This window comes from Prionailurus viverrinus, chromosome A2, assembly GCF_022837055.1.
Source record: "Prionailurus viverrinus isolate Anna chromosome A2, UM_Priviv_1.0, whole genome shotgun sequence".
Lineage (NCBI taxonomy): Eukaryota > Metazoa > Chordata > Mammalia > Carnivora > Felidae > Prionailurus > Prionailurus viverrinus.
In genome coordinates this window covers 84,831,259-84,849,424 of record NC_062562.1, presented here as the reverse complement: position 1 = coordinate 84,849,424, position 18,166 = coordinate 84,831,259, and positions in this window count along the sequence as shown.

Here is an 18,166-nt window from a genome sequence, read left to right as displayed (position 1 = left end):
CTTGTCATACACGATTTTCGTAATTTCATTTAGTTGTCTCTGTGTTCTTATAGTTCACTAAACTTCTTTAAGATTATTTTGAATTCCTTATCTGACAGCTCATAGATCTCTATTACTTTAGGGTTGGAGCAATTAAAGCTTTATTAGTTTCTTTTGTGTTTTTATGTTTAAGTGATTTTTCATGATCCTTGATTCCTTCTGTTGGTATCAGTGCATTTGAGTAAGCCATCTCCTCTTCCAGACTTTAAAGATTCACTATGGCAGAAACAGTTCTTTACCAGTTAGCTCAGTTTGGGCTTCTGGATGTGTCCACTTATAATGTGCTTTGTGAGATGGAGCTTGCTTTATCAGGGTCTATTTATGAGTGAGGCCACTGCCCAAGCTCTGAGAAGTGGGGATGGTATTGCTGGCTGAGAATAGTTGGATAAAAGTCCTGGCTTTGTTTGCTGCCCAAGCAGAGGCTGTAGGGTGGGGTCTACAATTTCCTGGGTTCTGTAGCTGAGCCTACTAGATGGTCAGGATTAGGAACTATACTGCATAATAAGTAGGAATATGAATTAGCTTTCCTGCCCTGGTGGGGCAGCCGAAAAGACCCCAGGGTCTGAATGGTTCATTGTTTGGCAACCTGAGTCAGGTAAGACTATCACTGAATTCCTTGGTATTGGGGCCATCAGTTTTGTTCTGCACATGGAGAAAAAGCCCCAGTCTATGCTTTTTGTTCCAGTACCAGTGTAAGCATGGATATTGGATGAACTATGCAGCTTCTGTGTGCAATATTGACATTCAGTGGTTAAGTGGGATGAGGCTGTATTTGGCTATGGGTGGGGCTACAAGTTAATTTTCCTGCCTGGGCAGGGTGGGAAAACTGGCTCGAAGGCCAGAAGGGCACTTTGTGGTCTTGACTCAAGTTGACCCACACCCTAAATTCTCTGGTTGAACAGGGCCAATGCATTTGTTCTGTGGATAATTGGGTCTGCCTGCTGGACTCTGCTCAATGATTGCTGGGCTATACAACCTTCCAGATGTTTTTGGCCAGGCATTCTGGTAAAACAGTTTCAGGAGCTACACTTAGCATAGGGCTGGGCTATGACTCAGTGCTAGGGCCATCAAGGTCTTTATTTGAAGACCCAAATCAGGCAGACCTCTCCCTGATCAGATTGCACCACAGTTTTGGCTGTGCAGATTAGTACAGCTGCTGGTTGGGACTGCAACTTGGGTCCCGCAAGTATAAACTCAGTCATTCAAGATCTAAATGCTGGTTATTGCAAGCTCCTCCCTCCCTTCTCCATCCCAACCAGATTCCCAGTGGTCAAACCCCAAAGATCCCATCACAGTCTCTGTGGGATGAGACTGGAGTGGGAGTTCTCAAGAAATGACCCCCAAGGCTGGGGGAGCTGGATGTCTACCCTGGGTTCTCTTTCGCCACTGGAAGGATGATAGGCTCAGGGGTGACCTCTGTGCATGGTCTCTATTGGTCTCTGTTGGTCTCTATTGGTCTCTGTTGTAGAGTGGGTGCTTTAGTCTCAGCCCTGTGTTCTAGGATTCTCTCAACGTTGTCTTGTACATGAATAGATATTTGTCCTTCTTGTGAGGAGGAGGAAAGAGAGTAATGACCCATGTTGTCATTTTGGTGACATCACTTCTGTATTTTTAAGTTGCTTTTTGATTAGAGATTAACCACAGTATCTGTAAGTGGAACTGGCAGCTATATTTTCCTTAACAGGTAAAATGCTTTCCAATTGCCCTTAACAATAACTAAACAAAAGGCCTTTTTGCCAAAGCCTCAGGAAAAAGAAGGATAGCATTTATTTAGAAAATATGGAACATTTATATGGCTTATTAGATAAACTCTTGCCACATTTGAAAAAATTATGTTGTGGGGCGCCTGGGTGGCGCAGTCGGTTAAGCGTCCGACTTCAGCCAGGTCACGATCTCGCGGTCCGGGAGTTCGAGCCCCGCGTCAGGCTCTGGGCTGATGGCTCGGAGCCTGGAGCCTGTTTCCGATTCTGTGTCTCCCTCTCTCTCTGCCCCTCCCCCGTTCATGCTCTGTCTCTCTCTGTCCCAAAAATAAAAATAAACGTTGAAAAAATAAATTTAAAAAAAAAAAAAAAAATCATGTTGAGAAAGAGTCCTGGGCTGAGACTACCAGCCAAGTGTGTGAAGTCTTCTGCTGCTTAGTAAACAGAATAACCATGATATTGATTATCCACATACTTATTCAAAAAAAAGGGACCAGTAATAACAACAACAACAACAACAACAACAGAAAGGCCTAAAAGATGAAGTTCGATTCTGAGAAATCACATTGCAGGACTGATAGCTCTTCTCTATGGAAAAGTATTGCTTCCAATGTGAAACCTGGTGTGTTTAAGTAAAGGTGAGCTCATCTTATTGCTTTAGCGATACAAAGGGTAGAAACACTTGGAATTACCAGAATGCAGATGAGCATAGTGATTTGATTTTTTTCAAATGTATTCTTTTTTTTTTAATTTTGTAAATGTTTATTTATTCTTTGAGAGAGAGAGAGAGAGAGAGAGAGTGTATGAGCAAGGGAGGAGCAGAGAGAGAGGGAGACACAGAATCTGAAACAGGCTCCAGGCTCCAAGCTGTCAGCACAGAGCCCAACGAGGCACTCAAACTCACAGACCATGAGATCATGACCTGAGCCGAAGTCGGACACTCAACCAACTGAGCCACCCAGGCGCCCCTGAAAAATGTATTCTTGGGGATCCTGGGAAGATGGCAGTGTGGGAGGATGCTGGGCTCACCGCGAGTCCTGCTGATCACTTAGATTCCATCTACACCTGCCTAAATAACCCAGAAAACCGCCAGAAGACTAGCAGAACGGAGTCTCCGGAGCCAAGCACAGACGAGAGGTCCACGGAAGAGGGTAGGGAGGGTAGGAAGGGCAGAGAGGCGGGTGCGGGCTCCATGGACTGGTGGGAGGGAGCCGGGCAGAGGGGCGGCCCGCTGGCCAAGCAAAGCCCCCGAGTCTGGCTGGCAAAAGCGGAGGGGCCAAATGTACTGTGTTCCAACAGCAAGCGGGACTTGACATCTGGAAGGTTATAAGCTAACAGCTCTACTCGGAGAGCAGAAGGCTGGAGGACAACGGGAGGGAGAGTTGTTGAGCCCCGGACGACAGAGCTCAGCTTGGAGGGAAACAAAGGCACTCGCCAGCACCATCTCCCTCGCCCATCCCCCAGCCAAAATCCCAAAGGGAACCGGTTCCTGCCAGGGAACTTGCTTGCACCGCTCAAACACCCAAAGCTGTGCTTCTGTGGATGCATCCCTCTGGCGGGTCTGACTCCCTCCCGGTGTTGCAGGGCCCCTCCCGGAGCAGATCACCAAAGGAGAAGCGAGCTGAGCCTGGCCCTCCCGCCCCATGCACCTTGCGGATCCACCCCAGCTAATATGCCAGATCCCCAGCACCACAAGCCTGGCATTGTGCAAGTAGCCCAGATGGGCCACGCCACCCCACAGTGAATCCCGCCCCTAGGAGAGGGGAAGAGAAGGCACACACCAGTCTGACTGTGGCCCCAGCGGTGGGCTGGGGGCAGACATCAGGTCTGACTGCGGCCCTGCCCACCAACGCAAGTTATTCAAGACAGCACAGGGGAAGGGCCCCGCAGTCCTGCACCACTCTAGGGACTATCCAAAATGAGGAAACGGAAGAATTCCCCTCAGAATAAACGTCCAGGAAATAACAACAGCTAACGAACTGATCAAAAATGATTTAAACAATATAACAGAAAGTGAATTTAGAATAATAGTCATAAAATTAATCGCTGGGCTTGAAAACAGTATAAAGGACAGCAGAGAATCTCTTGCTACAGAGATCAAGGGACTAAGGAACAGCCAGGAGGAGCTAAAAAATGCTATCAACAAGTTGCAAAATAAAATGGAGACAACTACAGCTTGGATTGAAGAGGCAGAGGAGAGACTAGGTGAACTAGAAGATAAAATTATGGAAAAAGAGGAAGCTGAGAAAAAGATAAAAAAATTCAGGAATATGAGGGGAAAATTAGAGAACTAAGTGGTGCACTAAAGAGAAATAATATATGCATAATTGGTATTCCAGAAGAGGAAGAGAGAGGGAAAGGTGCTGAAGGTGTACTTGAAGAAATAATAGCTGAGAACTTCCCAGATCTGGGGAAGGAAAAAGGCATTGAAATCCAAGAGGCACAGAGAACTCCCTTCAGATGTAACTTGAATTGGTCTTCTGCACGACATATCATAGTGAAACTGGCAAAATACAAGGATAAAGAGAAAATTCTGAAAGAAGCTAGAGATAAACGTGCTCTAACATATAAAGGGAGACCTATAAGACTCATGACCGATCTCTCTACTGAAACTTGGCAGGCCAGAAAGGAATGGCAGGAGATCTTCAATGTGATGAACAGAAAAAATATGCAGCCGAGAATCCTTTATCCAGCCAGTCTGTTATTTAGAATAGAAGGAGAGATAAAGGTCTTCCCAAACAAACAAAAACTGAAGGAATTTGTCACCACTAAAGCAGCCCTACAAGAGATCCTAAGGGGGATCCTGTGAGACAAAGTACCAGAGACATCGCTACAAGCATGAAACCTACGGACATCACAATGACTCTAAACCCATATCTTTTGATAATAACACTGAATGTAAATAGACTAAATGCGCCAACCAAAAGATACAGGGTATCAGAATGGATAAAAAAACAAGACCCATCTATTTGCTGTCTACAAGAGACTCATTTTAGACCTGAGGACACCTTCAGATTGAGAGTGAGGGGATGGAGAACTATTTATCATGCTACTGGAAGTTAAAAGAAAGCTGTAGTAGCCATACTTAGACAAACTAGACTTTAAATTAAAGGCTGTAACAAGAGATGAAGAAGGGCATTTATATAATAATCATAGGGTCTATCCCTCAGGAAGAGCTAACAATTATAAATGTCTATGTGCCGAATACAGGAGCCCCCAAATACATAAAACAATTACTCACAAACATAAGCAACCTTATTGATAAGAATGTGGTGATTGCAGGGGACTTTAACACTCCACTTATAGAAATGGATAGATCATCTAGACACACAGTCAATAAAGAAACAAGGGCCCTGAATGATACATTGGGTCAGATGGACTTGACAGATATATTTAGAACTCTGCATCCCAAAGCAACAGAATATACTTTCTTCTCGATTGCACATGGAACATTCTCCAAGATAGATCACATACTGGGTCACAAAACAGCCCTTCATAAGTATACAAGAATTGAAATCATACCATGCATACTTTCAGATCACAATGCTATAAAGCTTGAAATCAACCACAGGAAAAAGTCTGGAAAACCTCCAAAAGCATGGAGGTTAAAGAACACCCTACTAAAGAATGAATGGGTCAACCAGGCAATTAGAGAAGAAATTAAAAAATATATGGAAACAAATGAAAATGAAAATACAACAATCCAAACGCTTTGGGATGCAGCAAAGGCAGTCCTGAGAGGAAAATACATTTTAATCCAGGCCTATCTCAAGAAACAAGAAAAATCCAAAATACAAAATCTAATAGAACACCTAAAGGAAATAGAAGCAGAACAGCAAAGAGAGCCTAAATCCAGCAGAAGAAGAGAAATAATAAAGATCAGAGCAGAAGTAAACAATATAGAATCTAAAAAAACTGTAGAGCAGATCAACGAAACCAAGAGTTGGTTTTTTGAAAAAATAAACCAAATTGATAAACCTCTAGCCAGGCTTCTCAAAAAAGAAAAGGGAGATGAACCAAATAGTTAAAATCATGAATGAAAATGGAATTATTACAACCAATCCCACAGAAATACAAGCAATTATCAGGGAATACTATGAAAAATTATATGCCAACACACTGGACAACCTGGAAGAAATGGACAAATTCCTAAACACCCAAACCCTTCCCAAACTCAATCAGGAGGAAATAGAAAGCTTGAACAGACCCATAACCAGTGAAGAAATTGAATCAGTTATCAAAAATCTCCCAACAAATAAGAGTCCAGGACCAGATGGCTTCCCAGGGGAGTTCTACCAGACGTTTAAAGCAGAGATAATACCTATCCTTCTCAAGCTATTCCAAGAAATAGAAAGGGAAGGAAAACTTCCAGACTCATTCTATGAAGCCAGCGTTACTTTGATTCCTAAACCAGAGACCCAGTAAAAAAAGAGAACTACAGGCCAATATCCCTGATGAATATGGATGCAACAATTCTCAATAAGATACTAGCAAATTGAATTCAACAGCATACAAAAAGAATTATTCACCATGATCAAGTGGGATTCATTCCTGGGATGCAGGGCTGGTTCAGCATTCGCAAATCAATCAATGTGGTACATCACATTGATAAAAGAAAAGATAAGAACCATACAATCCTGTCAATCGATGCAGAAAAGGCCTTTGACAAAATTCAGCAATCTTAATAAAAACCCTCGAGAAAGTCGGGATAAAAGGAACATACTTAAATATCATAAAAACCATTTATGAAAAGCCCACAGCTAACATCATCCTCAATGGGGAAGAACTGAGAGCTTTTTCCTGAGATCAGGAACACGACAGGGATGCCCACTCTCACCGGTGTTGTTTAACATAGTGTTGGAAGTGCTAGCATCGGCAATCAGACAACAAAAGGAAATCAAAGGCATCAAAATTGCAAAGATGAAGTTAAGCTTTCACTTTTTGCAGATGACATGATATTATACATGGAAAATCCAGTAGACTCCACCAGAAGTCTGCTAGAACTGCTACATGAATTTAGCAAAGTTGCAGTATACAAAATTAATGTACAGAAATCAGTTGCATTCTTATACACTAATAATGAAGCAACAGAAAGACAAATAAAGAAACTGATCCCATTCACAATTGCACCAAGAAGCATAAAATACCTAGGAATAAATCTAACCAAAGATGTAAAAGATCTGTATGCTGAAAACTATAGAAAGCTTATGAAGGAAATGGAAGAAGATATAAAGAAATGGAAAAACATTCCATGCTCATGGATTGGAAGAATAAATATTGTCAAAATGTCAATACCACCCAAAGCTATCTACACATTCAATGCAATCCCAATCAAAATTGCACCAGCATTCTTCTCGAAACTAGAACAAGCAATCCTAAAATTCATATGGAACCACAAAAGGCCCCGAATAGCCAAAGGAATTTTGAAGAAAAAGACCAAAGCGGGAGGCATCACAATCCCTGACTTTAGCCTCTACTACAAAGCTGTCATCATCAAGACAGCATGGTATTGGCACAGAAACAAACACATAGAACAATGGAATAGAATAGAAACCCCAGAACTAGACCCACAAACGTATGGCCAACTAATCTTTCACAAAGCAGGGAAGAATGTCCAATGGAAAAAAAGACAGTCTCTTTAACAAATGGTGCTGGGAGAACTGGACAGCAACATGCAGAAGATTGAAACTAGACCACTTTCTCACACCATTCACAAAAATAAACTCAAAATGGATAAAGGACCTAAATGTGAGACAGGAAACCATCAAAACCTTAGAGGAGAAAGCAGGAAAAGACCTCTCTGACCTCAGCTGTAGCAATCTCTTACTTGACACATCCCCAAAGGCAAGGGAATTAAAAGCAAAAATGAACTACTGGGACATCATGAAGATAAAAAGCTTCTGCACAGCAAAGGACACAACCAACAAAAATAAAAGGCAACCAACGGAATGGGAAAAGATATTTGCAAATGACATATCAGACAAAGGACTAGTATCCAAAATCTATAAAGAGCTCACCAAACTCCACACCCAAAAAACAAATAACCCAGTGAAGAAATGGGCAGAAAACATGTATAGACACTTCTCTAAAGAAGACATCCAGATGGACAACAGGCACATGAAAAGATGCTCAACATTGCTCCTCATCAGGGAAATACAAATCAAAACCACACTGAGATGTCACCTCACGCCAGTCAGAGTGGCTAAAATGAACAAATCAGGAGACTATAGATGCTGGAGAGGATGTGGAGAAATGGGAACCCTCTTGCACTGTTGGTGGGAATGCAAACTGGTGCAGCCGCTCTGGAAAACAGTGTTGAGTTTCCTCAAAAAATTAAAAATCGACCTACCCTATGACCCAGCAATAGCACTGCTAGGAATTTACCCAAGAGATACAGGAGTACTGATGCATAGGGACACTTGTACCCCAATGTTTATAGCAGCACTGTCAACAATAGCCAAATTATGGAAAGAGCCTAAATGTCCATCAACTGATGAATGGAGAAAGAAATTGTGGTTTATATACACAGTGGAGTACTACGTGGCATTGAGAAAGAATGAAATATGACCCTTTGTAGCAACATGGATGGAACTGGAGAGTGTTGTGCTAAGTGAAATAAGCCATACAGAGAAAGACAGATACCATATGTTTTCATTCTTATGTGGATTCTGAGAAACTTAACAGAAACCTATGGGGGAGGGGAAGGAAAAAAAAAAGAGGTTAGAGTGGGAGAGAGCCAAAGCATAAGAGACTCTTAAAAACTGAGAACAAACTGAGGGTTGATGAGGGGTGGGAGGGGGGGAGGGTGGGTGATGGTTATTGAGGAGGGCATCTTTTGGGATGACCACTGGGTGTTGTATGAAAACCAATTTGACAATAAACTTCATATATTAAAAAAAAAGTATTCTTAAGTAAATAAATAAATTTATTCTTTCAAACATTATATTGCTTGATATAAAAATGCGGATATAAATTTACTTTAATCTTAATGCCTTTATTAGATTACATAATCATTTAATCAAATTATAATTAAGTTGATATAAAACTTTTTTTTTCTTCTTCATAACTACCAGAGCAACTTAAATAAGCTTTAATCATGTAAGCTCTTACAAACTTAAAAAAATATATATACACACACACACACACACACACACACACGTACACATTCCTAAAATGTCTAGTGTCTTGATAATTTCAACTAATTGCAAATGAAATTCTTCACATATTCCAATATAATTAACTTTTTTTGTGCATTTTGTGCCAGATAGAACATTGTGATATTTCTCATGGAGTGATTTATATATGTGTATTTTTAAAAGGAGTATAACTAAACAATGCACATATATATAACAATCTTTCTCAGATTAATACTATTAAACGAATGAGCTCACATCCCGAGGGAAGTTTGAGAATCTAGAAAACTTCAATTATATAGATAAACAGATGTGATCTTATTGAAACTTTAAGAACAGATGTGATTTTATTGCTGTCTTCTGTCTTTATCATAGAGCAAAATACACATCTAAGGCATTGGAATATTTGATATGCTATCATGATTTAAGTCCTGCAGAATATGAAATTCCTGTCCTCCTCCACAGCTCCAGGGAGCTACTCTTTCCGAAAAAAGTTCAGAAGCTTTTTTAATGCATGACTATGCTAAGCCCAGTCCTGTGGGAGGTGTGGAGGAAGAAAGGAATTTGGCTAAGGGAATTGAAACATATTAAAAAACAAAACACAATACAATAACAACATTAAAAAAAAACAACAACAGCTAATCTTGTGATTTGGCTAAAGAACACTGAAGAGATGGGTTTGTAAACCAGGGCTTAGTAATTTTCTGGTACCCTGATGGGTCTATATCCACTCCATGTATTGGAACTAAAAATAAAGACAGAAGCTAATTTAAAAATTCAGTTTGAGAGTATGGATCTTAAAATGTGTATTACTCTTTTTTATTACAGCTGACATATTTGAAGTGAGAATGAGATAGTCCCCCTTACGCCCACAGTAAAAGGCTATATTACATCAAACTGTAGCATTTCAGAACTGGAATAGTCTTCACATCTTAGCTTTTCATCTATGGTATCTGCTTCTCTAGAAATTTGGGAACTGTTCCATGGAATGCAAGTTGAGTTGTGGAAGAAAAAAAGTGTTTTACTTTTCAAGTAGAAATATAATCCTAGATGCTTGAATATTTTATATATTCCAGTAGTCACATTAACGATGTAAGAAGAAAGAAGGTGGCATTTTAATGATACATTTAATTTAACCCACTATATCCACAATATCAGTGTAACATGTACATTCTTTTTTGTTCACATCTCTGAATTCCTGTGTGCATGTTGCCCTGGCTGCCCATCTCAGTTTGGACTATCTGTATTTCAAATGCTCTATAGTCACATATGGGTTGTAGTTGCTGTGTTAGCACCACTCTGTTTGTGAAACAGTGGATAACACACCAGGCTTCTTTCCTGCAGGACTTCTCATAGCCATCAGCATGCTGGTGTGCAGCACCATGCACACTTATTAACATTTGCTTAGGCAACAGCTTTTGGGATATGCTACTCTATACCTTGTGGCAGTCTTAGGAAAAACATCCTTATGCTCCTGGATATTGAAAACATGTCTAACAAATGACCTATAGCCCTGGATTTTAGCCTGCTTCTGCCACTTTACTAGGTAGACAGCATTACACCAGATACTTAACCTTTCTGTCTCCTTATCTGAAAAATGGAACTTTCATCAGTAACTTTGCGGGACTATTCTAATGACTAAATGAGAACATTGGTGGTGCACCTGAAGGGTCTGGTACTACAGGCACTGAGGAGATACCTCATGTATGCATTTTTAAATATATTTATGATGTTAGGGGAGGCAGATTATCTGTAATATATTTGAAACTATGTACAGGTTTATTATTTTCAGTGAGCCTTATCACACTAGTAAAATTTTTCAAGGGACTCCATTTGGAACTATGTTGTTTTGAGTCTGCACCAAGAAGCCTTAGGAGATTATAGGTGGTCATTTTAGAGAGTAGAAAGGGTACTTTATACTGGCTCCAAGTTTTCCCTCCCACCTTCAGTCATTAATTACTAGACTTAGATGAGCTTCCTTTTGAAGAAAAGATAAACAGCTAACATTAATCGGTACTCTACTGTAATAGAGAGTTTAAGAATGGAGTAAAATGTATGTCCAAGCCTGCAAAAGTGTTCTGTTCAATTAGAGGTTAACTGGTTTGTAAAATAATTGCTTGAGAAATGATCACTTATATTGACAGGTACTTAATTTTGTTAAAACAACAACAGAAGGAAACATATGTGATTCTCTAGTAGAGTGCTGCAAAAAGATTCCAGCACAAATCAGATGAATGAGTTTCCGGCCAGGATGGTTCACATTCCACAGGCTTAAGAACTGACCATTCTGATTTCTTTTATCCATTCATCCATGGTAGAAGCTTAGGTTGCTTCTGCCAACACTTGTTATTTCTTATCTTTTTGAAAATAGCCATTTGATTTGCATTTCCCTGATGATTAATGACTTTGAACACCTTTTCATGGACCTGTTGTCCATTTGTATGTCTTCTTTTGAAAAGTGTCTATTCAGATCCTCTGCCCATTGTTTAATTGAATTGTGTGGCTTTTTTTTTTTTTTTTTTTTTTGCTCTTGAGTTCTAGGAGTTCTTTATATTTTGGATACTAACTCATCAAATATATGGCTTACAATTTTTTTCCATTCTATAGATTGCCTTTTCATTTTATTGATGGTTTCCTTTGCTGTGCAGAGCTTTTTAGTTTAATGTAGTCCTTGTCCACATTTGCTTTTATTGCCTTTACTTTTGATGCCAAATCTAAAAAGTCATCAAGGCCAAAGTCAAGTTACTTACTGGCTATGTTTTCTTCTAGGAGTTGTATAATTTCAATCTTACATTCAAGTCTTTAATTCATCTTGAGGGTTTTTTTGTTTGTTTTGTATGTGTGTGTATGTATGTGTGTGTGTGTATATAGGGTAAGATGGTTGTTCAGTTTTATTCTTTTTGCATGTAGCTATCCAGTTTTCCCAACATCATCTATTAAAAAAGACTGTCGTTTCTCCATTGTATATTATTGCCTCTTTTGTTGTTAATTGGCCATATATGCCTGGGTTTATTTCTGGGCTCCCTATTCTGTTCCTCAGATCTTTGTGTCTATTTTCATGTCAACACCATACTGTTTTGTATATAGCTTTATAATATAGTTAGAAATTAGGGCACATGATGCCTCCATCTTTGTTCTTTCTTAAGATTGCTTTGGCTATTTGGAGTCTTTTTGGTTCCACACAAATTTTAGGATTGTTCATTATATTTCTCTGAAAAATGCTTTTGGCATTTTGTTAGAGATTGCATTGGGTAGTCTTTCCATTTATTTGTGTCTTCTTCAATTTCTACTTTGGGTAGTATTGTCTTTTGTTTGTGTCTTCTTCAATATCTCTCATCAGTATCCTGGTGTTCAGAGTACAGTCTTTTCCCTCTTTGGTTATTCCTTTGGTATTCCTTTGGTATTATTTGGTTTATTCCTTAGGTACTTTATCCTTTTTGATGCAATTGTAAATGGGGTTGTTTGCTTAATTTCTTTCTCATAGTTTATTGTTAGTGTATAGAAATAGATTTCTGTAAACATGGGGTTTATATCCTGCTACCTAACAGAATTTGTTAGTTCTAACAGGGAGCAGATTTTAAAATATGAAGATATATACTTCAAGCCTAAATCTCATTGGCCACCACATCCAGGTATCCCGGAGGTGTCCTCTGGGTGGCAGTGGCAAAAATTAGGGTGCCAGATGAGTGTAGTGGCTCCTTTCCAGGAGATACTGATGACCTGCAGTGAGGCAGTAGAAGGCAAAGATGGTCCACTGGCCTCTCTCCCTACAGAACGTTCAGTAGACCCTTAGATGCGTGCCACATGGGAATCCTGTCCCTTAGGTTGAAGCTCCACAACAAGCAAAGAGGCCACTTTCAAAGAAAGACTTGGGGTAGGTCTCAGTCTGTTGTAGGTGCTGTGCCCTGAGGGTGGAAACGAGCCAAGAACTGTTTCCTCATTTGTTCCAATCCCATGGAACCCATGAAAGCAACCTCTGCTGAGCTACCAGAGACAAGTAATCAAGGGGCATCCCTGGGTGACAGTCACAGAAACTGGGCCACCAGACACATGTGCAAGCTCCCATCTGGAAGACTGCCACTCAAGAGCACAGCAGGATAGCACAAAGACCGAGCCAACCTTCTTAGGTCTCTGGAGAAGATTACATTTCGCCCTTAGATGGGTGTTTAATTAGCCTGATGCTCAAGCTGCAGGTACGAAGATCTTTAGGGATGAAAAACTTCTTTCCCTGAAGTACTGGGAGCCTCAGTCTGTTGCCTCGTGCTGTGCCCTGGGGGCAGTAGCAGTTAAGAACACTGTCTCTGGTACAGTCCTGTGACTGTGTGAGCATAAGCCCTGCTGGCCACCACAGCCAAGAGTTCTGGAGGTGTTTCCTGGGCACAGCCATAAAAGTCAGGGCGCCAGATGAGGGCACGGACTCCTTGGGAGGAGATAACAGCAAGCTGGAGTGAGCCAGAGGGAGAGTGCTAAGATGGTGCCCGCTGACCTCCATCCCACAGAGTATTTCAGTAGGCCAGGTGTGTGTGAATTAAATACCTGCCCTTAGGCTGAACCTTGAAGATAAGCAAATAAGCTTCTTTTATAAAAGTCTGGGCACTTTTTCAGTCAGCTGCCTCTGCACTGGGCACTGGGGTGAAGGAGTTTGTCCACTTGAGCCCTTTAAGAAGTGTTTTCTCAGTTCACTGTAGTCTTGTGGGTTTCATGGATGCAAGGCCCTTTGGCTTTCAGAGCTCGATGTTTAGGGGGCTCATCTCTCAGATGCAGGGGTTAAAAGTTGTGGTGCCCAATGCCAGGTTCAAACAGAGGTTTGAGGGGTTTGATATTTTTCCCAGTTGTGGGGAACCATGCTGGGAGTGGGTTTTATGGTGAGATTGTGACTTCATCTCTCCTAGGTACTGCAGTTTGGGTTTTTAACCCTCAGTCACCCAATGTTTAGGAGTTGCTCAGCTGGTTTGGGGCTTTTTGTTTAGTTTGTTTTGTTTTTGTATTTTTTTCAGAAGAAATTATTTCTTTTGTAGCTCTGTAAAAGGAGAGGAGTTCGGGATCTTCCTAATTTGCCATCTTGAACCAGAACCCACTACTACTTAATAAAAATGAAGGACAGAGTTGTCTGGGAATAGCTTTGACTTCATTCCTTTTTGATTTCCAAGGGAAAGATTGAAGCTGTACTGTGAAGTTGCACAGAAAATAATTAAAATTAAAGAGCACCTAATATAAAAGGACTTATTTCACAATGACTTATTTTCAAGACTGGCTTTACACTGAATTTGTATAAACATCTCTCAATTTAGTATAAATGGTCTCCAAAATTTCAGATCTAAATTAATAATAATAATAATAAAAGAAAATCCTGGTAAGATAGGAAATACATGCGTAGTTTGGGCAGGAATAAAATTAATTTTAAGAATCTTTTCATAGATACTGCACTTGGAGAAGTAACTTCTTTGGATTTGATTCTTAGCTTATCATCATTCCTACTCTCTATCTTACTGTCTTTCAGGTGAGGCCCTGTGCAATTCAGGAGAAAACAACACCTCCTTTGTGATTATTATTACTATTGTTATTATTAAGTTTCATTTAAATCCAAGTTAGTTAACATATGTTGTAATACTGGTTTCAGGAGTAGAATCTAGTGATTCATCACTTAGATATAACACTCAGTGCTCATCCTTCTATTAAAAGCGACACTCTATCACCTGCTAAAGTAGTAGTTAAAATCTACCTTGAACTTCTTTTTTTTTAAATTTTTTTAACATTTTTTTATTTATTTTTGAGACAGGGAGAGACAGAGCATGAACAGGGGAGGGTCGAGGAGAGGGAGACACAGAATCTGAAACAGGCTCCAGGCTCTGAGCTATCAGCACAGAGCCCGACACGGGGCTCGAACTCACAGACCGCGAGATCTTGACCTGAGCGGAAGTCGGCTGCTTAACTGACTGAGCCACCCAGGCGCCCCTACCTTGATCTTCTATACATGCTTTCCTCAACACTGCTGCCAGAGCCAACACTGTCTCTTGGCAATGACAGTGTTTCCACCCACTTTGTTGGTATGGGAGCTCAGGAGGATGGCCGGTAAGTCAAGGAAGCTGGAAATATTTGCCTTTCTATATGGTTCTTGAGAAGCTTATTCACACAGTAGGACTGTCCCAGGGCCCTGTTCTGCATGACTGCAGCAGATTCCTGCCAATGCACATTTGGGTGTTCCTGGACTTGATGAAATGTGTCTCACAACTTTTAAAGTAGCTAAAAAATCCAAGTAAATAATAGAAATCACAACAGACACCAAAGCAATAGTTATTGGTTAGAGGAAAAATGCCTGGGAAACAGGTCAATGGAGTTTGTGACATAGAAAACTCACAATAGTTGGGGCGCCTGGGTGGCTCACTTGGTCAAGTGACTGATTCTTGATCTCAGCTCAGGTCATGATCTCAAGGCTCATGAGTTCAAGCCCTGCATCAGGCTCTGTGCTGACAGGATGGACCCTGCTTGGGATTCTGACCTCTTTGCCCCTCCCCTGCTGTACTCTCTCTCGCTCTCAAAAAAAGTAAACTAAAAAAAAAAAAAAGAAAAAACTTTCATAGAAAGGCATTTTAACTATCATGGTACAGTTTCAAAAAGCAAGTACAGAAAAAAACAACTTTCCAAGTTAACTTTAAAATAACAGAAATATCCCATATCTTTGGTTACATGAAAACAAGAGAAGTATCCTGAAGTTGAATAACATAAAGAATATAAAATAAAAAGATTAATTTTTCTCCTCCGTCACATTTTCCATTATATCAATAGCGACGTGAGATACTCAGAAGTTTTAACTATAAAGATGAAGCATGATGTTTATTTTGTTTTTGAGGCATTTCATCAAAGGCTCATAGGAACAACCATTGGTCAAGCACTGATTAGGATTTTAAAGTTGCCCCCAAATTAAATTTTTTTAACGTTTATTTATTTTTGAGACAGAGAGAGACAGAGCATGAACGGGGGAGGGTCAGAGAGAGGGAGACACAGAATCTGAAACAGGATCCAGGCTCTGAGCTGTCAGCACAGAGCCCAACGCAGGGCTCGAACTCACGGACCGTGAGATCATGACCTGAGCCAAAGTAGGCTGCTTAACTGACTGAGCCACCCAGGCACCCCAAAGTTGCCCCCAAATTAAATAGTCTGTAATCAACAGTAAATTTATTTACCACGTGCTAGGCTCACTTCTAAGTGCTTAACATGCACGATGAACTTATTAAATGATGACAACCAAATTAGTGGTTTGGTTAGTTAATCCTTATGTTTTCAGGTTGATGAAAAGGAAGCAAAGAAAGGTTAAATAAACGTCCCAGGGTTACCCAATGAATAAGAAATAGAGCCCAGATTTGAATCCACACTGGATGCGAGGGTCCAGGCCATCACCACCACTCTCTACTTGTCTCTACAATAGAAGACTAGGCAGTGAAAATAGTAACATCTGTAACATTCATTACATTATTAATGAAATTCATTTACACAAGGTACCACGGTTGGTTCTACAGACAGGGTTAGGGGTTAGGGGTTAGAGTTAGGATTAGGGTTAAAATATCTAAAACTGTTCATACTCTTAAGTAGCTTTGGGGTGCCTGGGTGGCTTAGTTGGCTAAGCATCTTAACTTTGGCTCAGGCCATGATCTCATGGTTTGTGCGTTCAAGCCCCTGGTCAGTCTCTGTGATGACAGCTAAGAGCCTGGAGCCTGCTTCGGTTTCTGTGTATGTGTGTGTGTCTCTCTCTGCCCCTCCTCCACTCATGATCTGTCTCTCTCTCTCAAAAGTAAATAATCATTAAAATTGTTTTAAGTAGCTTCAAATCAAATGGATGTTAAGATAGCATAAATAGCTTTGGTATAAGATATAATAGGTATCATACTTTTTAAGTTTTTAGTTCATTTTTATTGAGATATGTAACATAAAACATTATATTAGTTTTGGGTGTACAACATAATTAGATATTTGTATATATTGCAAAATGATCTCCACACTAAGTTTAGTTGACATCTACCACCTTACATAATTACAATTTTTTTTTCTTGTGATGAGAACTTTTAGGATTTACTCAGACTTTCAAGTATGCAATACAGTATTAACTATTATCACCATGCTGTACATTATATTCCCATGACTTGTTTTATTTTTTCATTTTTTAAAATTATTTTGAGAGAGAGAGAATGAGCAGGGAGGGGCAGAGAGAGACACAGAATCCAAAGGAGGCTCCGGGCTCTAAGCTCTCAGCACAGAGTCCAATGCGGGGCTCGAACTCACGAACTGTGAGATCATGACCTGAGTCGAAGTTGCACACTTAACAGACTGAGCCACCCACCTGTCCCTCCCATGACTTATTTTATAACTGGAAGTTTGTACCTGTTAACAACTTCTTTCACCCATTTAGCCTACCACCTTTCTACTGGCAATCACCAATCCGTTCTCTGTATATATGAGCTGCTTTCTTCCTTTTTTAAAAAAAATCCACATATAAGTGAGAGCATGAAGTATTTATCTTTCTGTCTTATTTTACTTAGCACAGTGGCCTCAAGGTCCATCCATGCTGCTGCAAATGGCAAGATTTCTTTTTTTATGGCTGAAAAATATTCAATTGCATGTATATACAGCATATTTTCTTTATCCATTCATCTGTTCAGACACAGATTGTTTCCATATCTTAGCTACCGTAAATAATGCTGCATTGAACATGGGATGCATATTATCTTTTTGAATTACTGTTTTCTTCAGATAAATACCCAGAGGTGAAATTGCTGGATCATATTATAGCTCTGTAATTTTTTGAGGAACTTTGATACTGTTTTCAAGTGGCTTGTACCAATTTACATTCTTACCATCTGCACACAATCATTTTTTCCTCCACATTCTCACCAACTCATTATTTCTTGCCTTTATGATAGCTATTCTAACAGGTGTGAGGCAATAGCTCATTGTGGTTTCAATTTGCATTTTTTTCTGATTAGTGATTTTGAACACATTCATGGACTTGGCCATCTGTAGGTCTTCTTTGGAAAAATGTCTGTTTAGATACTCTGCCCTTTTTAAAAATCAGATTGTGTGATTTATGCTATGGAGTTTTAGGACTTCTTTATATATTTTCAATATAAACCCCTCATCAGATGATTTGTGAATGTATTCTCTCATTCCATAGGCTGCCTTTTCATTTTGTTGATGGTTTCCTTTGTAGTAAGTAGCTTTTTAAAAGTTTGTAGTTCTAGTTGTATGTTTTTATTGCCTTTAATTTTGGTATCACATCCAAAATCTATTGCCAAGCCCCAT